Raw genomic sequence first — 22,365 nt, forward strand, 5'->3', positions numbered from 1 at the left:
ACATGGGTGTTTATAGCAGCATTATTCATAATAGTCAAAAAATGGCAACCACATAAATAACCATCAACTGATGAACAGATAAATAAAATGTGGTCTATCTACACAATGGAATACAACTGGCAATAAAAAGACATTTTTTTTAAAGATTTTATTTATTTATTTGACAAAGAGAGGCACAGTGAGAGAGGGAACACAAGCAGGGGGAGTGGGAGAAGCAGGCTTCCCATGGAGCAGGGAGCCCGATGCGGGGCTCGATCCCAGGACCCCGGGATCACAACCCGAGCTGAAGGCAGACGCCTAACGACTGAGCCACCCCGGCGCCCATAAAAAGACATTATTGACAAAGCTATAATATGAATGAAACTTGAAAACATTATGCCGAATGGAAGAAGCTTGTCACAAAAGACCACACACTGTATGATTCCATTAACATGAATTGTCCAGAATAAGTATGGAGACAAAAAGTAGATTAGTGGTCACCTAAGGTGAGGGGAACTTGGGAGGAAATGTAGAGGAACTGCTAATGGGTACAGGGTCTCTTTTTGAGGTGACAAGAATGTTCTAGAATTGATTGTGGCTATGGCAGCAGCACAGCTCTGGGTATACTAAAAACCACTGAATCGTAGGGCGCCTGCCCGGCTCAGTCGGAAGAGCGTGTAGCTCCTGATCTCAGGGTCATGAGTTCAAGTCCCACCTTGGGTATAGAGATTATTTAAATTTAAAAATATATACTGAATCATATACTTTAAATGGGTGAATTGTGTGGTGTCAATAAAGCTGTTATAAACATGTATAACAGCTTTATTAATTTGTGCAAAAGGAATCCATGAGTCCATACTGATATAAGTGACTGAACAAACAAATATATAAATGGGGACGAACAGTCAAAGCTTGAGTATAAAAGAATTCCAAATAATTTATGTAAACACTTTGCCCTCAGGGAGGTAAAACATAACCCCCCAGTCCTTATGCACATAATGACTTCCATCCAAAGAGCACAGTATAGAAAGGAGGGAGGGAAAAAAATCACTTTCCAGGGAAGAAAACTGACAAACACCACCTAGGCCAGGTGATCAACACCAATAGTGATGAATCATGTTGATAGCATATACCCTTGATAGGATGAGAATGGCTAAATGCTCTGTGGTTTTCCTCCCAAAAACCAAGGGGGCTGGGGGTGGGAAGAATAGACAAATCCCAACTGAGGGACATTCCTCAAAATATCCAATCAGTATTCCTCAAAAACTGTCAAGGTCATCAAAAACAAGGGAAGTCTGAGAAACTGTCACAGCCAAGAAGGAGATATGACAACTAACATAATATGGTATCCTGTGTGGGATTCTGGAATAGGAATAGGACATTTGGTTAAAGACTAAGGCAATCTGAATAAGGTATGGACTTAATAATAATGCATCAATATTTGTTCATCCATGATAACAGATGTGGCACACTAATGTAAAATGTTAATAATAGGGGAAACTGGGTGTGGTATATATGGGAACGCTCTATACTATCTTTGCAATTTCACTATAAATTTTAAACTGTTCTAAAATAAAAGGGTGTTTTAAATTTTTTTTTCAAAAGGTAAGGCTAAGAACTCTGGTGATGGAAGGAGCTAAGGAGAGCAGTGAAACTGACCCTCCATCATGGTCAGACTGGACTGTAATGGTACTTGTTACCCCTTCTCTGATCATCAGAGTCCTCAAAGAACCAGCCACGGACAGAGAGAAGCAGGAAAACAGAGAGAAGGCTGGAAACATCACTACTGATGAGATGGTCAGCAACACCCAACACATGAGGCACAGAGCTGGGGCTGAAGAGCTCTCTGGAATGCCAGTGAGACCTAATGGCTGCCCAGTCTGTGGGCTACCAGGCCCATGGCTGCCAACCTCTCAACAACATGATGACATCAGCTGCGTGGTAGGACACCAGTTAGCTAAAGGGGCACAGAGGAGAAAGTTTCAATAATCAGTTGACCACAACCATCATAAATGTAAAGGCCCAGCTAACTTTTTAAATCTATATTTCTTCTTAGTCCTGATTAGAGTGATGTGAACCAGATTTTTCAGGAAAGCAATCCAGCACTGCATATCAAGAAACTCTGAAATATCAGCCCATGTGAACCAGTAATTTCTCTTCTAAGAATCAAGCCTGAGGAAATAATCCAAAATGAGGTCAAAGCCCAGGAAATGTTCTTGATTGTTAATAATGAAAAATTGCTAACAATTTCAATATCCATTAGAGGAATGACTAAGTAAACTGTGGTACATATAATTACAGTCATATGATAGACTCTCGTGTCATCGGTAAAAAATATTTGTGAAGAGTTTTCAATGACATGTAAAAAAATGTGGAAAAGCAGAATATAAAATCAAATGTCAGATATGACATCAAAATTGCAGGGCAGAAGGGGCCCCTGGGTGGCACAGTCTGTTAAATGTCCCACTCTTGGTTTCAGCTCGTGATCTCTGGGTCATGAGATGGAGCCTGGCATCGGTCTCCATGCTCAGTGGGGAGTCTGCTTGAGATTCTCTCTCCCTCTGCCCCTCCCACTCATGCTCTCACTCTCTCTCTCATTCTCTCTAAAAAGTAAATAAATCTTTAAAAAAAAAACCTGGGGGGTGCCTGGGGGGCTCAGTCATTAAGTGTCTGCCTTCAGCTCAGGTCATGACCCCGGGGTCCTGGGATTGAGCCCTGCGTCAGGCTCCCTGCTCAGCGGCAAGCCTGCTTCTCCCTCTCCCACTCCCCCTGCTTGTGTTCCCTCTCTCGCTGTGTCTCTCTCTATCAAATAAATAAATAAAATATTCTTAAAAAAACCTGGGAGGCAGGGGATCATCTATGTACAGTACTAATAATGGTTATCTCTAGGAAGCAGTATTAGTGGTCACTGCTCTTCTTTTTTTGAATAGTGTCAATATTTTGCAGACTTTCATCAATGAGCCTGTATGGAATTTTTAATTAAAAAAAATAATAAATCAAAAGAGTGTCTTGTCTAGGACGCCTGGGTGGCTCAGTCCATTAAGCATCTGCTTTCTGCTCAGTCATGATCTCAGGATCCTGGGATCAAGCCCTACATGGGACTCCCGGCTCAGCAGGGAGTCTGCTTCTCCCTCTCCCTCTGCCGGCGCTCGCTCTCTCTCTCTCTCAAATAAATAAATAAAATCTTTAAAAAAAAAAAAGAGTGTCTTGTCCAAAGTAAGGGATATTATAGCAGACAGTTAGTTACACCCCGGTATCATCCCAGTATCCCTCTTCCTTAAGAGAGCCTTCATTTTTTGGTGGGCACAAGAACACCTAGTTCCCAGCCTCCCTTGCAGCTAGGAGAGTCGTGGGATGGAATTACCAAGAGATTATGAGTGAAGAAATTGCACTGGGTGACTTCCAAGTAAAAGGATTTAAGGTGGATGGTTTTGCCTGGCTCGTCAGGCACAGGTGGAAAAAGAGTTGCTACACAGAGTCGTTGGTGGGATTTGGTGGCAGAGAGACAAGGAGACTAAAGGTGACAGCTCAAGGAACAGGCCATCCCTGGCCCCAGGGAGACCCATTTGTGCTCAGGCACTGTAGGAGGTGCTACCAGAAGTTCCTCTGAAGATCAGACTTGGTGCTGAAGGACCTGAAAGCAGAGAGAGAGGAGAGCCCGTTGCGGGCAGCAGGGCCCTGTCCTGGCTCTCCCCAGCCCTTCCTATTTGGGCAGTGTGCAGGTGGCCTGCAGGAATCTCTCCCCAGTTCCCTTAAGGTGACATCTGTCAATGGTCTCCATGCCTGGTGGCTTTCCTTACATGCCCAAAGCTCCTTGATCAGCCTGTCCTTTAAATAACCAAAATCACAGGACTGTGCAGCTGGACAGTTTCGTCCAGGATTAGAGGCCTCCTAAACGCTATAAGAATGCCTAGCATTTAATGGGAGGACAGCCATTCATCAAAAATCATGGTGTGGGGGCGCCTGAGTGGCTCAGTCGTTAAGCGTCTGCCTTCGGCTCAGGTCATGATCCCAGGGTCCTGGGATCGAGTCCCACATCGGGCTCCTTGCTCGGCAGGAAGCCTGCTTCTCCCTCTCCCACTCCCCCTGCTTGTGTTCCTGCTCTCGCTATCTCTCTCTCTGTCAAATAAATAAATAAAATCTTTAAAAAAAAAAAAAAATCATGGTGTGTTTTCCCAGTGTTGGGTTCCATGCCATGCTAGTTCCAAAAACTGGGATGGTGAGGGGGCATTTCCTATGGCCAAATATATTTGGGAAATACTCCATGCGCTATCCTAATTTAGGAAACTCACACTGCATAGTAACATATCAGAAGTTCTGAAAATTCCTGCAGTAAAAAGAAACTTTTATACCCTAGTATGTTTCCAAATTATTGAACCATGACTGCTCCACCTGAACCAAATCAGGGCCTAGACAGGTGACGAACTGAGCAGGGCACCCAGGAGCCTGGAGAAGGCACGCCTAGGCAAAGAGCCAGCTACCCCTCTGCCCTAGTCTACTGCAGACCTGTTGGGGCAAGCTGACTGTTCAAGAGAAATCTCTGAAGTCTGTGAACAGCTATCAAGTTTTAATCCTTGCCAACTGGAATGGGTTGAATAGTGCCCTCCAAAAATTCATGTCTACCTGGAAACTCAGAACGTGACCGCATCTGGAAATAGGGTCTTTGCAGATGTATATATAAGGATCGAAATGAGATCATACTGAATTGAAGTGGCCCCCAAATCCAGTGGCAGTGTCCTTGTAAGGATAAACTTTTCTAGTGTTAACTAATCTGATTTAATAAACACTTCCAAGATCAGCTGAGAATCCCCCTCCTCTAAGAAGGCTCCCTGGTCCCCAGGTGAAATTAATTTCTTCTCCTCCCATGTTCCCACGGCCCTTTGTCTCTGCTCAGGCAGTTGGTCCCGTCTGCTGGTTCTAAAGTGACATCTGTGCTCAACTCCCTTCCACTGGCCGCGGCATCCCTGGAGGACTGACCGTCATCTGGCTTTGGGGCCCCTAGTACCTGACCCAGGGCAGCAGATACGGAGTTCCTACTTGTTAAATTGAGTGTGTGTATTGGGTTTTATTTAGCCCCATCAACCTGAATCTAATAGTAGTCTAATGAATGCATCTTCCGCCAATTACCAGATTTCTGTGAATTGTGTTGCATGGGTGGTTACAACAATGAGGTTGCCCTTGGGCAGGGCCACAGTTCATAGAACCCCACCCTTTTAGCCCCAGATCGAACATCATACCGAACAGATAAACTCAGGTCCTTCCCTTGGACCAGCTCCAAAAAATAACTAGGGACCAGATCTAAAAACACCCGGGAGTAGTTAGCTCCTCCCCCGCAAGGAAAGAAGGTCCAACAACCTTCTTTGGGGGGGGGGGGGGCGGGAAGCAGAAACTTTCCCCTTACAGAGTAGCTATGCCAAGAGAGCGTTTGGTCATTTGCAAGCTGGTGAGTTTTTTTAACTTGACTTTGCTGGTGCCTCCAGCAAATTAGAGCCACAATTACACTGTAATTTAACAGGATTAGTCATGCACACACATCCTCTGCACACAGTTCTCATTCCCCTATTAAAGGAAGCACAAGCCTGAGGCTGGTAGGTCAGAGAATTACCCCCTCATCTCTTTGGACCCCTCAGACACAAAGTGACAGATATGATACTGGACATCCAGTTAAATTTGAATTTCAGATAAGAAACAGCTAATTTTAACATAAGTATGTCCCGTGCAATATTTGAGATATACTAAAAAATATTCGATGATTGCTGATGTTTCAAATTGAGCCAGGGGTCCTGTATTTTTACCTAATAAAGATGGTGATACTTCTCAAGCAGGATCTAAAAAAAAAAAAATCCAAGGCCCAGGACACCTGAACTGCTTCCAGAGAGGGTCCTTCTAAATGATAGGAAGATCAGAGAAACCATAACATGGAATTATCTCAGCTATTTGGGGTTCAGAAATTACCAAATACACGGCATAAAAAGCCTGATCAGACACTCAATGCAACTTACACAAAATGTTTTTCAAGGATATAATAGCTTGGATAAAACCCATTAGCACACTTAAATTAATTCTGTACTCGGCATAACAACACATCCACTCTCCCTTACTTGTTCTTCCCAGGGGAAATACTTGACCACTTCCGTCAGTCACCTGCTTGAATGCCCAGGGTATACCAACTGTGTGACAGTTATTGATTTTTGATGAATGACATAGCTCTCTCTTCTGGGCTACTACCGCTTTGTTTTCAAACCTTACTTAATTGTTCAATGATTTCTGATGTGGTTTTTTTTTTTTCCTTTCCAGAGAAATAAATGCAAAGTGTTTATTCTCCAAAGGCCGTAAACAGAGCTTGTGGGTCTGGTTTCTATGACAACCCCACTTGATACAGCAAACCTAGATTATCTCTAATGACAGACATGAAGTTTAAATTGCACATTCTGAACAAACAGTGCTCTGCTGACCTTTTATTGAAAAATGGAATACAGGGTGATTAGCATAATGTGTTATATAAAAAGGAAAAACGTGTATTTGTGGGCATTATGCACCGGCGATTAGCCGCACCGCTAGTCTTTAACAAACTGCTCGCCGGGATGGAGAGCTTGGGAAATTAAGATCTGCCATCTATCATTCTCAAATTCAGTAAAGTCTGCAGCAGTAATTGCACTAAACAGTTTTCAAATAACACATGATGCTGTTTCTCTTACTTATTCAATTGAGTCTTTTAGCAGGGGAGTAAGAACGGAGAAGAAAATTTTACCCATTGTACCAAAAAAAAAAATAATAACTGTTGGCTCCAATAACTCTTCAGAAGCCATCTCTGCGCCTTAATCCCCTAACGTAATTCCTGGAGGAAGCCTGGGCTCTTTTGTATCCTGGCAGCAACCACCTAGAAGCTGCTCGTTAGTGCTGAGGCACAGTGGGGGTCCAGGGTTGGTTAACCAGAGACGGGCTGTAGGCACGGCCCACCCACTGATGGTGGAGACCAACCTCCATGCTCCCATCCACCACAAAATGCCCAAGGACTGGAGACTTCGGGCTCTAGAGAAAACCACCTGGTTCAAATCCTGGCTTTGCCTCCTACCTCCTTGTGACCTTGGGCAGATTCTCTCCAAGACTCGGTTTCTTCTTCTGCACCATGGGAGTTCTAGCCAATGGGCATTGGGTCCCAGGGTAGGACCCACTTCATAGGATCACTGTGAGGATGACAGAGAGCCACGTGCAGTAGCTGGTGGGGCCAGCCCCCAGTGACCGCTAGCTGCCTTCGCTGCTGAGGGTTCAGGTTCTGTCTTCTATTTCCATGGCAGTGTGCCCATGACAGGACTTCCCCACATAGGGCTTCTGAGCTCTCATGAGACACTATGGAATACAGAAACAACATTCACTTGTTCCTTTGACCACATCCGCTGGGCAGGGACGCGGCGCTGACCACATGGTCAAACCGAAACTGGCTCTGTGCTCTTAGCTGTGGGACTTCATGCGTGTCTTTCAATCTCTGAGAAGAAGTAATCTTTACTGGATCCTCATAACAACCCTGGATGAAGGAGGTTATTCTCATCATCCTCAGTTCACAAATGTTTAACCGAGGTGCCCAGTGACGGCAAGGCGGCTGAGTGGGGCGCACGGAATTTGTCATAGCACTGTGAGCTGTCAGATGCCTCACCCACATGCTCTCGCTCGACTCCCCGCCCTGTGAGGCAGGTATCATAGTGACCCAGGTGTCTTCAGCCACCCCTGCAGGTGGGGTCCATCTGTGGGCCCTGAGACCATGGAGCCTGCTTCTTGCCAGGTCACAGACACCATCCTCAAGAGTCTCAGCTTCACCTCGAACCTCTGCCCGGTGGCTGGGGGTGGGGAGAGGGAGGCTCCCTGGAACCCCCGGGGGCTAGCATGGGCTCAGGCACAATCTGCCACCTTTCTCCCCTCTGGCCTCCTCCCTCCTGCCCACACACCCTTCAGGAAACATGTCTCATGCTGCCCCTTGGGCTGGTGTTCAGACACCATCTCCCAGAGCACAAAACCCATGAGGTGCCAACCAGCTGTGTTTCCTTCCCTCTCTGTATGGCAGGCTCAGACAGTGCAGGGGCCCTCCCAGTCAGGGTCCCACGGTGTCCCCAAGGCCCGAAGCAGCATTTCCTGAGCCCCATGTCTTGCAAAAGCAACTACTTCTGTTTCCTGCTTCTAGAAAGGCCCAAAGCCTTGGAGCCAAGGATGAAGGCAGACAGATCCTGTACTCCCTCCCCAGGCCCCTCCTTGGAGCCAAGGATGAAGGCAGACAGATCCTGTACTCCCTCCCCAGGCACACCGCACCCCAATCTTGTTCCTCCTCCTTGGGCGCAATAGAAAATATCCTTCAAGCATATGGTTTTTTAATTTCTTGCCTGCCTAATGACCTCAAATCCAAACAGCCCCTGTGAGGCAAGACAAGATGGTTGGGCTATTATTATCCCCATTTCTCAAAGAAGACACTGGTCTCAGGCTTGCCAGAGGTCACACCAAACTAATAACGGGTACAGCCAAGGCCTGAACCTCATGGGGCTGATACCAAACCCATATCCAACATCTTCCCAGCCTGTCCCTCAGTTCCGGTAAGAGCTGAAGTGTCTGAATTCCACAGGAACACAGGAATTGTATAAACCTCCAATTTTTTCAGTCACCAACCAGTTACTTTTAGTTTGGGTTTCTTTCTTTTTTTTTTTTTTTTTAATTTTTAAGTAAGTTCTCCACCAACATGGGGCTCGAACTCATGACCTTGCCATCAAGAGTCGCATGCTCTACTGACTGAGCCAACCAGGCACCCCTTGGTTTCCTCTTAAAGCACAGGGTCTCACTGGCACCGACAATTGATTCTCCTTCAGAACATAACTGCAAACAGGACCCTAAGGAATGGAGCTGCAAACTGTTTCACGTTTAGAGAGCCGCCACAGGCCAATGGATACGCTGCTGAACAGGCTGTCACCAGCAGTGTCTCTGGATGGGCCAGGGCTCATGTCTTGGGCCCTGAGTCCCTTCCCGCACTGTGAGCTCCCTACCTCTACCTCCCTCCTGTCAATAGACACAGTGACCTCCTCCCAGCAAGTGCCCTCCTGGGTAACTCAGGTACTCCCAGCTTCTGTGAGAAACTGTCCTTCCTCCCCTAGAGTCGACCCTCCTCATCCCTGAGAAAACACCAGCTTTCTCCAGGAAGCTGGAGCAAACTGCATTCTACCTTTGGTGCAGGTTTCCCAGTTAGAATCCAGAGGTGGGCAACCACAGTCCCCAACCAGCTGTACCTGAAACACAGCGGTTCTGTGAACCTGCACACAGGACGGCCCTGAGGTTCAGGACCCTTGAGAAGAAGCCACGGCTGTCCTTCCCGGAATGACAGAGAGCATGGGGCTGGAGTCTGCTCCAGCATTTGGCCGCAGATGGAAGCGGAGGCCTGGCCTGAGAGAGAGCAAGGACCTGGCAGGGCAAGGGAGGGTGTTTGTTCTCCCTTCCTAGGACCAAACTGGTCCAAAACCAGCAGCAGCTATAAGTCACGCTGGTGACCTGCACCCTCTGGAAAGCACGCGCTGAGAAGGGTTCCCTCTGGGGTTTTCTTCCCCAAATCCATCACCTCAGTCTGCTCATGAAGAAGACATCAGGTAAACCCAAACTGAGGGACAGTCTATAAAATATCTGACCACTTCTCTTCAAAAGTGTCTGGGTAATGAAAGGCAGGGAAAGATGGAGAAAACGGTCACCAGTTGGAAACATGTGATGATTAAAAAATAAGGACAGAGTGCCTGGGTGGCAGAGTCTGCTAAGCATCCGACTCTTGGTTTTGGCTCAGGTTGTGATCTCACAGTCATGGGATCAAGCCCTGCCCACCTCGGGCTCAGCACTCAATGGGGATTCTGCCTGAGATTCTTTCTCCCTCCCCTTCTGCCCCCCCCCCCCCCGCTCATGCTCACGCTTTCTCTCTCTCTCTAATAAATAAGTAAAATCTTTAAAAAAATAATAAGATAAGGACACATGACAACTACAAGCAAAGGAGGATCTTGGATTCAATCCTGGAACAGAAAACGGACACCAGTGGGAAAAAATGGGGAGATTTGAATAAAGTCTGCAGCTTAGTTAATAGTACCAGCAATGGGGCGCCTGGGTGGCTCAGTCGTTGGGCGTCTGCCTTCAGCTCAGGTCATGATCCCAGGGTCCTGGGATCGAGTCCCACATTGGGCTCCCTGCTCGGCGGGAAGCCTGCTTCTCCCTCTTCCACTCCCCCCCTGCTTGTGTTCCTGCTCTCGCTATATCTCTCTCTGTCAAATAAATAAATAAAATCTTTAATAAAAAAAAAAAAATAGTACCAACAATGTTAACTTAATAGTTTTGATAAATGCATGATGAGTATGTAAGCTGTTACCATGAAACCAGATGAGGGCATACAGGAAAACTGCATTACCTTTGCAACTCTCAGCTAAACCTAAAATTATTTCAAAACAAAAAGTTTTCAAGTGAACCCCCAAAATATATTTTTTTTTTCTTTTTTTTTTTTTTTTTTTAACTTTGCCTTCTCTTAACGGTGCTTCAGGGCAGACATCAGACAGCCTGGGCTCCACAAGAGAGTCCTCGAAGTGGTCTTTCCTCTCGCCGTGCCCCTGGCCCTTTGCCTTGTCTCTCAGTTGTTTGTCCTGCCCGCCCAGCCCGCCCCCCATCCTCATCTGTGGGTCTCAAGTCCCTGTCCCTCTTCCACAAGGAACAGAGCCCATCTCTGGGAGGAGAAAGGACATCAGACCCAATGTCAGATCATTTAATTCTCAGGAGGCTGAGCCCATCCCCCAGCATGGGCAGCCCAGCACCAGGCATGGCCAGTCAGCTCCCTCCCTCCCCTGGCCATAGGGACTGGTTCAGATATCCGTCCTTTACTCAGTAGGGTTAGGGCTGGGACTTTTCCTAAAATTGTCTGAAAAGAGGCAGTCTTTCTATTGGGATTGTTCAGCTGGTAGAATATGAACCTGGGGCTAGGGTAGAGGGAAACCATGCGGAGAACACCACCCCCCCCTTCCAGAACAAAGCCAACAGCCGAGAAAGCAGATGAGCGATGGAGACATCTGATGACTTCATTTGAGCCCCCAGGACCCAGCCGTGCCTCGAGTTCGTGTCACCACCAGAACTTCTCAGTTCCATAAGCCAACGTTTTCCTCCTTGTTGCTTAAACTAGTTAGAACTGAGTTTCTGTGGCTCACGACCTCCAAAGCTGAGCCCTCCCTGGTGGTGACCTCTGTGAGCTTTTCTTCCCTTCCCCAAGGCTCCCACTTCCCTTCCACCAGCCCTGGCGCCAAGTGCATGTGAAGCAGGAGAGACAGGACAGGTTCCAGCTCAGCCTCTGGGGCTTGACCGGACATCTGTTTGGGTTTCCCCAGAAGCAGACCCTGAGATACGGAAGCACAGGGAGGGGGGTGAATAAATGAGACAGGGAAGGTGTGTCCCTACACGGGGTTACGGCCATTAGTGACCGGGGCCCAATCCTGCCAAGGACCCCTGAGAGAGGGTGTAGATGCTTGCCCACCTGAGGGCCAAGCAAGCGAAGGGTTGACACACCAAATTTCATCCTCTCTGAGTTGAGGGCTGCTCCTGGAGACATTAGTTAATTAATTAGCATTCCTGGCCAGCCTGTGTGCAGGGCGAGTACACGCTCAAGTAGGGCAGCAGGTGCTTCCAGGACGGACTCATCAGTGTTCACGGAGACAAGAGTGCCCGGGGAGGCGGGCACAGCCCAGTAGCAGCTGCTACATCCGCCGACCACATCGGGGGACCGGGCTTGTGCTCAGTTGTCCAGCCTCTGAGGTATGCCCCTGGTTCCCCTCCCCAATTCCCAGGTCCTGTGCACTGCTTTCCTGTCAACACCTCAGATCTCCAGTGACAATCACTTGGGACCACACCTGTGGACAAGGGCACACTCTGTGCAGGGCCTCTGTGTTCCTGCAGATCTGGCCCCAATCACACTGGAAGGGGAGGGGTGCCCCATTCTGTAAGAGCTAACCTGGTATTGCCTGGCTCTCTGACCCCACAGCACCTGCCCCTTCTCAGTCGGACGCCTCTATCCCCAGCTCCCTTCCTTTCCTCCATAGGACCCCCACCCCCTCACTAGAGTCCCTCATCCCCATCTTCCTTCAGCTTCTGAAATCCCACCTCCTCCATGACACTTTCCCAGTTTTAACCTCCCTGGAGAAAAAGCAAATCAGTGGTCATTTGACTGGAAAGGACAGTTTCTTTACAAAGGATGCTAGCCCAAGTGGCTCTCTTTCTGGAAGAAAGTACCACTGGATGGTACTGGATACCTACCTGAAACTATTTGCAAGGGCTCCTGGGTGGCTCAGTCGTTAAGCGTCTGCCTTTAGCTCAGGTCATGATCCCAGGGTCCTGGGATCGAGCCCCGCATCGGGCTCCCTGCTCAGAGGGAAACCTGCTTCTCCTTCTCCGACTCCCGCCACTTGTGTTCCTCTCGCTGTGTCTCTCTCTGTCAAATAAATAAATAAAATCTTTAAAAAACAAAAAAAGAAACTATTTGCAAAAATAAGTTCTAGATGGAATGAATGTTCACATGTAAAAAAGTAAAACAATTAAAATCACAATTTAGGAGACAAGAAAATGTAAGTTAGGCACTGGGGAACCTTTTTACTGGAAAGAGAAAACTCAAAGTTAATGAAAGAAATTTTAATAAAAAATATTAAACATTCTTCAATAGCAGAGGATATAAGTAAACAGAAAAATTATTGAGTAGGAAAAATACTTACATTTGAGAAATAAAGAGTTACTATCTGGGGGCGCCTGGGTGGCTCAGTCGTTAAGCGTCTGCCTTCGGCTCAGGTCATGATCCCAGGGTCCTGGGATCAAGCCCGGCATCCGGCTCCCTGCTCTGCAGGAAGCCTGCTTCTCCCTCTTCTACTCCCCCTGCTTGTGTTCCCTCTCTCTCTGTCATATAAATAAATAAAATCTTAAAAAAAAAAAGTTACTATCCATCCTATATAAAGGGTTCTCACGAATTAATAGAAAAACAACAGAAATAGGTAAAGGATACAGACATAAATTCACTGAAAATCCAATCTAAATGGCTAATAAATATATGAAGACCACAAAAAAGTGAGGGAGTGGCAAATGCACACGACAAGGACAGGGACTTATCTGAAGCCAACTACCCCTCTCCACCTGAAGCCACACGGCACAGAGCATAAAAGCCGGGGCAGCCTGAGGCGCCAACTCCAGTTCGCGGACCAGCTGTATCCACTCACTGAGCCTGCTTGTCTCGAAACCGGGTAATAATGGAACCCAGCACTTGTGACTATGGTCTCAGTGAGATGCTAGAGTAACGTTAGCCCTCGTACAGTGACCAGGGGACAGTGAGCCCTCAACACACACTAGCACTTGGCCATGTCATTGCCGGACTGTGGGAGGTGGAGAAGACACCTTTCTGGATGGTGACGGTTCACTCCCACCCCAGAGCCACCTGCCATGGAAGGGCTTTGATTAGGGGTTGAATTGTGTCCCCCGCAAAGATATGTTGAACTCTTAAGCCCCACGACCTCAAAACGTGAGCTTGCATTTCTTGGGCTGTTGCAGATAATAATCAGTTAAGATGAGGTCATACTGGAGTAGGGTGAGACCCTAATCCAATACAAGAAGAGAGAGAGACAGAGAGACAGGCACGCAGAAGGAAGATGGTCGCGTGAAGACAGAGGCCGAGCCTGGGGTGAGGCTGCCACAGGCCAGCACCCACCAGAAGCTGGAAGAGGCTAGGAGGAACCCTCCCCTGCAGGCACCTTGATCTCAGGCTTCTGGCCTCCGGAACTCTGAGACAAGAAATGTCAGTTGTTTTAACCCACCCGGTTTATAATACTTTGTTACAGCAGCCCTAGGAAACGAACACAGCTTGTAACTGATTTTTCATTTTTAAGTTTCAAAATGTCAAGTCAGTCATATTGTTGTGAACTGTGTGCCAGTCATTTTGGTGGACGGGGAGGTTCCCAAAGCGTTTTCTGGAACTAGAAGATGTGGATGGGTGTAACATGGGAAAAGGGGTTCCCCGATCAAGGAATCAGGGAAACACTGGCCAAAACAAAATTACAAGAACTTCTTCACTGCGGGACTTCTCAGGGCCTTTCCAGTGCTAATGCCTTGTGGATGCCCAGGAGAGGATACAGGAGTGGGCTCCCACATTTGTGTGACCACAGAACCCTCTTCCAAGAGCCTTTGGCAGGACTTGTTTCTCCAGAACAGTTTGGAAAACTCTGCAAGAGAGAACAGAGGTAAGAGAGGGAATATACAGCCCCCCTGGAAGACACATTTGCCTGCGTGTGGCGTCACCACAGGGTCAAGTTAGGGCGCACAGACCGCAGGCTGTTGCAGCCACAGACCTGTGGCCGTGAGTATTACTTCAAGTCTCATTTCACAGCCGTGTTCCAGGCATCTCCTGCCTCGTTCCCCTCACGCCCTACACACACACACACACACACACACACACACACACGTACGCACGCACACTCTCACGCTGTATTTGCTGTCCCCCATGGCAAATGGTCTCTTGGTTTTATCTGAATGATTTTCTTGTTATCCAGCCCCCAACCCCCAGCCTCACCCCTACAACTCCCACTCCCTAAACACCCCCTCCCACCCCACCAGTTGGCATTTAACCTCGCCTACAATCTTTGGTTTGATGAGGGAAATGACCTGGCTCCTTAAAAAAGAAAACCGATTTCCAAACGCTGAGTCATTCACCCCAGGGAGCGGCGCCCAAGGGAGAAGTAGGTCAGCCTGGGGCAAAGCCTCTCCCCCCACAGATGCAAAGCATCTGGCAGAGTAAGGCCAGCTCGCAGGCAGCCAGAGCTGTTCTGAGTGCCGTGTGTGTGTTCACTCATTTTAGCTGCACTACAACCCAGAAGGATGAACTATGATCCTCCCCATTTTCCAGATGAGAAACCCAAGCCCAGCAACCAGGCTGCATTGCTGACCAAAAACAATGAGTTGATAATCCCAGACACAGCAAGAGACAGGAGTTAATCATTCACTCATTCATTCATTCATCAAACATATGGTGAGCAGCCCCTACGCTCAAGATGCTTGCACTAGTGGACGAGACGGACAAGAAGAGCCCCTAATTGTAACAGTGGGTGGCCCACAGTCTGCTGGGGGAAACCCAAGAGACAAACCCAGGCTGGACTTCGGGGGGTGGTCAGGGAGAGCTTCCTGGAGGTAGCAGTCACTGAGCCAGGTCCTGAAAATGAGTGGGAATTGGCCAGGTAGAAAGGCATTCCAGCCGAGGGGGCATACGTGTGGCAGACGAGAAGTCAGAAGACGGCGAGGGCCTTTGAAGGAAAAGGAGGGGCAGCAAGAAACTAAAGCCAGCTGCGTCCAAGGAAGCGCTCTGACCCACAGCCACACTTCAAGTTGGAAAATCTGGATTTGAATTCTGACTCCACCTGTTTCTAGCTGGGTGACCTTGGGCAAACCACCCCTCTGGGACTCAGCTTCCCACGTCTGGAGCACACAGAAAGGACCCGGAGCTTCCGCAGAGGGCTCCTGTAAGGGTGAAGTGAGCGGCTACGCATCAGGCACTTGGCCTCTCCACAGGCGCAGGCACCAGGTATCCTCACTCTCATCCGGCAGAGTCAGCCCAGCACAAGGCGACACTCAGCCCTGCGGACAGGGTCCAACGAAGCACAAAGGTGGGCCTGGGGCTCCCACAAAGGAGAAGAATGAGTCTTTAAGTCAATGAGACCCCAGGAAACCCACCCTCCCATGACTGATTCAAACCTTCAGGTTGCCTCCTCCTTCCCAAGATAAAGATCTACCTAGAAATTGCACTGAAACTCCAAGAAAGCTCACTTTGAGTTTCCCCCCAGTCCTACACGGAAACTCACAGCACAAAGGAAAACCTGGAGCTTGTTTGTCTTCTCCCCGTGAAGAAGCCAGCCTGGCGTGGACACACCACAACACCTCACCAGGCCTGGTGTGGCCCTGGGCAACATGGCAGGAGGCGCACGTGGAGCGCCCCCAGCCGTGGGGACAGCAGGCTGCACGGGGAGGAGGCAGAAGGAGCGGTGTCAAGTGGAAGCCTCTCCCCGGGCTTGTGAATTTGGAAGGGATGCTGGTGATTTAGCCCATTAAAAATAACCAGACAGGGGCGCCTGGGTGGCTCAGTTGGTTAAGCGACTGCCTTCGGCTCAGGTCATGATCCTGGAGTCCCGGGATCGAGTCCCGCATCGGGCTCCCTGCTCGGCGAGGAGCCTGCTTCTCTCTCTGACCCTCCCCCCTCTCATGTACTCTCTCTCATTCTTGCTCTCTCAAATAAATAAATAAAATCTTTAAAAAAAAAAAAATAACCAGACAGATCCATGAGCCGGGGCGACCTGTACCTGGATCATTTCCCACGAAGAGTCATGGAAATCTTCCTAGGAAACTTTTCAAGTGGTCATCTGGCCTTCCCAGCTAGGGCCTGAATCCTCCGAAACAGGATCCCAACGCTGATTTTCTGCCACCCTGGGTCTAATGCTGGAGTGACTGCTCCTCGACCCTTGACCTTGCTGTTCTCCCAGCCTTCAGACTCAGTCAGTCATGGCTTTCCGGTGAGCACGGGCCACCACGGGACAAAGCAGGTCTTACTCTGATTTGTACAACATTCTGGGGTTCCAGTCTCCAAACACCCCTCTTTATTTTTAAAGATTTATTTATTTTGAGAAAGAGAGAGCATGTGCGCGCACGCACGCGCACACACACACACACACACACACAGAGCGAGTTGGGGGGAGGGGCAGAGAGAGAGAGAGAGAGAATCCCAAGCAGACTCCCCGCTGAGTGCGGAGCCCGATGCAGGGCTCAATCTCATGACCCTGAGATCACGACCTGAGCCGAAACCAAGAGTCAGACACTCAACCGACTGAGCCACCCAGACGCCCCCAATACCCATTCTTTAAAATAACCCTGATTACGGGCGCCTGGGTGGCTCAGTCGTTAAGCGTCTGCCTTCGGCTCGGGTCATGATCCCAGGGTCCTGGGATCGAGCCCCGCATCGGGCTCCCTGCTCTGCGGGGAGCCTGCTTCTCCCTCTCTCGCTCCCCCTGCTTGTGTTCCCTCTCTCGCTGTGTCTCTCTGTCAAATAAATAAATAAAATCTTTAAAAAAAAATAAAATAACCCTGATTACAATAAATCATATAGAAGAAACCGCCCTTTGCAAGGGCAGCGGGGAAGGAGAGTTTTAATCTCATTTATTTAAGAAAAATAAAACGACTCACCAACTCGTGAATGCCACCAGCTACATTTTGCCACTTCGGACTCACGCCTTGCCTGTCAGAAGAGAAGGGTGGGGCTGCTGGGGGGAAAGTGAGAGATGTCCCGTGAAGGCCATGAGGACTGAGCTGCTGACCCCCCCGCAACATGAGCAAGTCTGGGGAGAGCAACTATGTGAAAGTTATCAGAAAGCACAAGGGCAATGTGTTTCTGAAGCAATTCACGCACCACCGGAGAATACTTTCCTGCCTTTGATATTCCTCGGGAGACAGAGTCAGCATTCGAACTGCCTTTAATTGTTTCTGAGGTGCCACACTATATTCCTTGAAAGCAGCTCCCCACAGACACCAGGACACGGGGGACCCAATAATAACCCGGTTACCTCAAAGTCAGTGTCTGAAAGTCAGTGCTAAATAAATGATCTTTCTTTTGGCTATTATTAATAATCCACTCAGACTGTTTGATCTGAGGAGGGAGATCCCCAAATATAAGCCTCAAAAGCCCTGGGTCCCTAGTCTCCTTCCCCACATGGAAACCTAACTCAGCTTGTGCCTGTCGCTTTTCTTTGAGCTTTCATGTACCTGGAGTTAAGATACCCATGGAGAAAGATGTCTCCTCGCCAGGCCATGGCACCCACAGATGAGCAGCCCATTGGACCCCTGGCACATATGGGTCCTGGGCAGCAGGGAAGGTTCCAGAACGCTGATGGATGGAGCCTAACTTTCATCTTTCAGGAGTCCAGGTGCAGCCTCAAGCCACAGGACGCATCCCAGGAGACAGAAATGCCTTTGAGTGATTGCTAACCTACTATTTCTCCAAATAACCTGAAGAGACCCAGGACCAGCTGGTGACAGCTCAGAGAAATGCTTCCTTTTTCCTCCCTGGGGTCTGCCTTGAGAATTCAGAAGAAAGAAGTGGGACCACCCAGAGCTTGTGATACTGTGGGGCAACCTGTATATCTGGGACTTTCTTTGCAGGTGTCTGTCCTGGGGGTCTATGAAGGCAGATCAGTATTTTGGGACCATCTCATTTATGTGAGTCTTTGAGATTTCTTGGGTTTTGTTCTAGGGACTTCTATTGCTGGTGTTTTTCCTGCCAAAAAAATATCCTAGCAGTTCCTGGGGCTGTGAGCAGACAAGGTCACCCCCACTTTCCAACCCAGTTGTGAAGGGCAAGAATATGCCACATACACAGAGGCAGCCCACCAGCCCAAAGCCCCCGGACATAAAGGGAGCCACTCCTAGTTCTCCGCTTTCAGGAACTGGTGACCACCCCCCCACCCAGGGGGGAAACAGGTCGCATCCGATGGCATTTCTTGTTTCTGGCCTCCCCTGAGTGCCAAGTCCATATGGAGCAACTTAGCACCGAGCTCACTGAATTCTCACAGCAGACTCTGAGAGGGGCTATTGCTATCCCCCCTTTGCAGGTAGAGAAACTGAGGCCCAGGGAAGTAGACCAGTTCTCCCCAGGCCAGAGAGCTATAGGAGATTCAAACCTATACTCTGGCTACTCCAGAGCCCACACGCTTACTACCTGATACCACGAGAGACAGGAAGAAACCTGCTCCAGGGACCTCAGGACTGTGGCCGGCTGCCAGTGTGCACGGATGTCATGCGGGGACACTGAGCAGAGCACTGCCTCGGCCCCAGGAAGCACCTGCCAGGTGGGATGCCAAGCCCCAGCCGCTAAGAGCCTGCTTGGTCAGCTTTTCCCTGGCCACCTTCCGCGGCACAGTCCCCGAGAACAGGAGGCCGTGTGGGAGGAGGCTCTGCCCTGGGGCCCCTCTGGTGTCTTCTTCTGCCTCCCAACAAGCAGCGGCGGAGGCTCTGGCTTACAAAGATTCTACATGCCCCAGCTCACGTAATCCTCCCAATAACCCTGTGCAGCGAGCAGGGCATGCAGATGATCCCCGTGTTACAGACGAAACAGCAGAGGCTCCGAGGGCTTTGCCTGACGTCCTAAGCTTTACTGGAAGAACTGGCTCTGTGCCATCTGCTCTGCCCACAGAGTGCCAGCTTTCTCTTCCACTCTTTACTGCTTTCCTTAATGTTCCCAAGGGTCTGAGTGCTTGCCTTGAAATAGTCATCTACAAACCAGTACCCTGGACAGAGTACCCATGTTACAGCCACACAGGTTGCACACTGCACAACTCCAGGGAGTACCATTCACCTGGAGTACGATGTCCAGAGTTGTGCCCTGAGCCCAGACCCCACACAGGCCTGGCCCAGCATCTCCCCCAGTTATACAGAGCCCAATGCCCCCTGCCCTGGTCTTCAGGGCTCCTTCAACTGGGCATGGCCTCATCAGCCTAGACAGACTGTCACACTCAAAACCTATCGGTCCCAACCTATTCTCACTCTAAACCAAGCCCTACCTGAAGCCAGGGCAGAACCCATGAGGACTGGCTGGAGAAGCCTGTGGGGCTGCACTGATGTCAGCTTGGTGGGAAATCCACCCTCCACAGCCACAATTACATCTTCCCTGCCCGTCGGCTTTACTTTCCAATGCGCCCCACAGGACTATTATTCAGGGTCCACAGCATAAACATATGCACTGAATAAATCCAGCCTGAGTCCCCAGGAAAAGGACTTGAGAAGAGTACAGCGCTGCCAACAGCTAATGAAATCCCAGCCCTGGACAGGAACCAGGCTCGCACAGTGATTTATCCCCGCTCGGTTAATTCTCCCGCATTACAGATCCAACAAGAGACCTGTAACTATGGGCTTGTTAGCAAGAAGGAAAAAAAACCAACCCTGCAGACTCATCATTTGGAACAAGAAAAACTTAAGTTTTGAGCCACAAAACTAGCTTATATTCCTTTATCGCCCCCAAAATGACCGTCATTAACTGAGTACTAACTATGTGTCAGGGGCTCTCTGAAATTCCTTCCACGCATCACCTCCCTTAGACTTCACAACAACAGAGTGAGGTGAGCACTGTTACTGTGCCCATTAAGATGGGAAATCAAAGGCATAAAGAAGGCTGGATGATGTTGCCTAAGACCATCGGGCCAGCGGACTGCACAGACCCAGCTCACATCACAGGTATGCATTAGTCCGTCCGCAGCCTTCTCTGTGCCACCCATTTGGCAGGTGGCCCACGGAGAGCAGGGCCCACGGAGAGCAGACGTGAAATGCACCTGTGGAAGGTGGTCAGGGGAGGATGCGGGGCCAGCACAGTAGGTTACTTAGGGGCCCTTTTGGTCTGGGGGTTGTGGGGGGTCTGGGGAGGTTTCTCTGAGGAACCAAGGAGAGCTAAGGGATGCCAAACAGAGGTGAGGAGGAGTATGGAAAGAGGAAGGTCAGACCCCATGGCAGGAGGGCAGCAGGAGTTCCAAGGACCTGGAAAGAGACCAGTGTACAAGACAAGAACACTTGCTGGAAGATTCCAGTTATATAAAATTCTAGCAAAGGTAATCAATCTATGGTACAGGGGTTGCCTGGGCTGGGACGGGGAGGTGGGACAGGGGGAGAGTTTACCCAGGGTTGCTGACCTGTTCATTATCTTGACAGCGGTGACGGCTGCGTGGGTATATACTTATGTCAAAACTCATCGAATTGCACAATGTCCAGCTCACTCTCTGTCCATTACAACAACCCAACAAAGCTGTTAAGAAATGAATATGTGGGAGGTCAGGGTGGCCGGAGCACACAGAGGGGAGGGAGAGGGATGGGAGAGGAGGCTGGAGGCCCAGGAGGGGCCAGTTCAGCCAGGCTTTACCGCTGAGGGCTGGGGCCATATTCCGAGGCACTGGCAACCAGGACTTGAACATCGAAATTGGTGGGGGCCGCAGTTCAACCCCCAACAGGCGGTCTGAGAAGAACTGAGCGAGATGGGGGGGGCAGCGGCTGAGAGGAGGCCCAAGTTAGAATTCTGTTCTGCCAGCTCCTCTGAGAGTCGGAGCCACACCACTTCCACGGTGATGTGCATGACAAAGTACACCCAGGGCCATAAGAGTGCAGAGGACAGCCCAGCTCCCTCAGCCTCCTACAATCGATCGGGGAAGACGCCTCTCCAGCACCTGAGATACCAAAGAAAAACTGTTATGGCTCAAGTTCCAAGCCTCAGAGTGGGGTAGGGTGGTAGACAAAATAATGCCTCCCCCCAAAATGTCCATACCCTAATCCCCCGGAACCTGTGATTACCTTAGATGGCCACAGGATTTACAGATGTGAATAAGGTTAAGGATCTTCAGATGGGGAGATGATCCTGGATTACCTGGATGGGCCCAGTCAAGTCGCCAGAGGCCTTAAAAGCGAGGTGGCAGAGGGGGTTGGAGAAAAGAGAAAGGAAGGAGGGTTACTAAGTATTAGACTCCATCCAATGGCTTTGAAGGGGGAGGAAGTGGCCACAAGCCAAAGAATGTGGGACCTCTAGAAGCTGGGCAAGGCAAGGAAACAGATTGTCCCTAGAACCTCCAAAAGGCACACAGCCCTGCCCACACCTTGATTTTAGCCCAGTGAGACTTGTGCCAAACTCGGACCCACAAAAGCCCAGAAAATCAATCTGTGAGGTTTTAAGCCACTAAGTTTATGGTGGGTTGTAGCACCTGAAAGCTCTTGTGGGTGGGAATGTACACTTTGGCCCCCCCCAGAAGAGGATGGGCTCAGGCAGGCATCTAAAGAAGTGAAGTAAGTGTGGGGTTTATGGGCAGAGGTGCTGACCTTGGTCCCCACCCTCCAACGTCAAAGGTCCTCATTGGGTCCCCTCCAGCGAGGGAGGAGCTCATCACAGCCACACTGCAGGATTGCTAGAGTACTGAGCTCATGGTGGGTGAGGCCTCTAGTGCTCTGAGCTGCAGGTACTGGTCTGAGGCTGGGACATGAACAAAGGGACCCCGGATGACAGCAAAGCTGGGCTGTCAGGTCCAGAAGGGACCTCACATCACTCCTCTAAACTCCTCGCTTTGCTAATGAGAAACATGAAGGAGAAAGGACACTTGTCTGGGGTCCCGAGGAAGTCAGAGGCCAGAGCCAGAGGAGAACCAAGGTCTCCTGCCATCCAGGCCAGCAGGCAGGGAATGTTGTAGCCCTCGGCAGAGGCTGCCCACATCACAGTGAGGCTTTCTGAAGGAGGTTTTCTACCTAAGCGTGGATCTCAGAGCCCACAAAAACTCTGCATCCTGCACTCATACCCTCTGGAGACCCGGC

The sequence above is a fragment of the Neomonachus schauinslandi genome, chromosome 6 (assembly GCF_002201575.2).
Source record: "Neomonachus schauinslandi chromosome 6, ASM220157v2, whole genome shotgun sequence".
NCBI classification, from domain to species: Eukaryota; Metazoa; Chordata; class Mammalia; order Carnivora; family Phocidae; genus Neomonachus; species Neomonachus schauinslandi.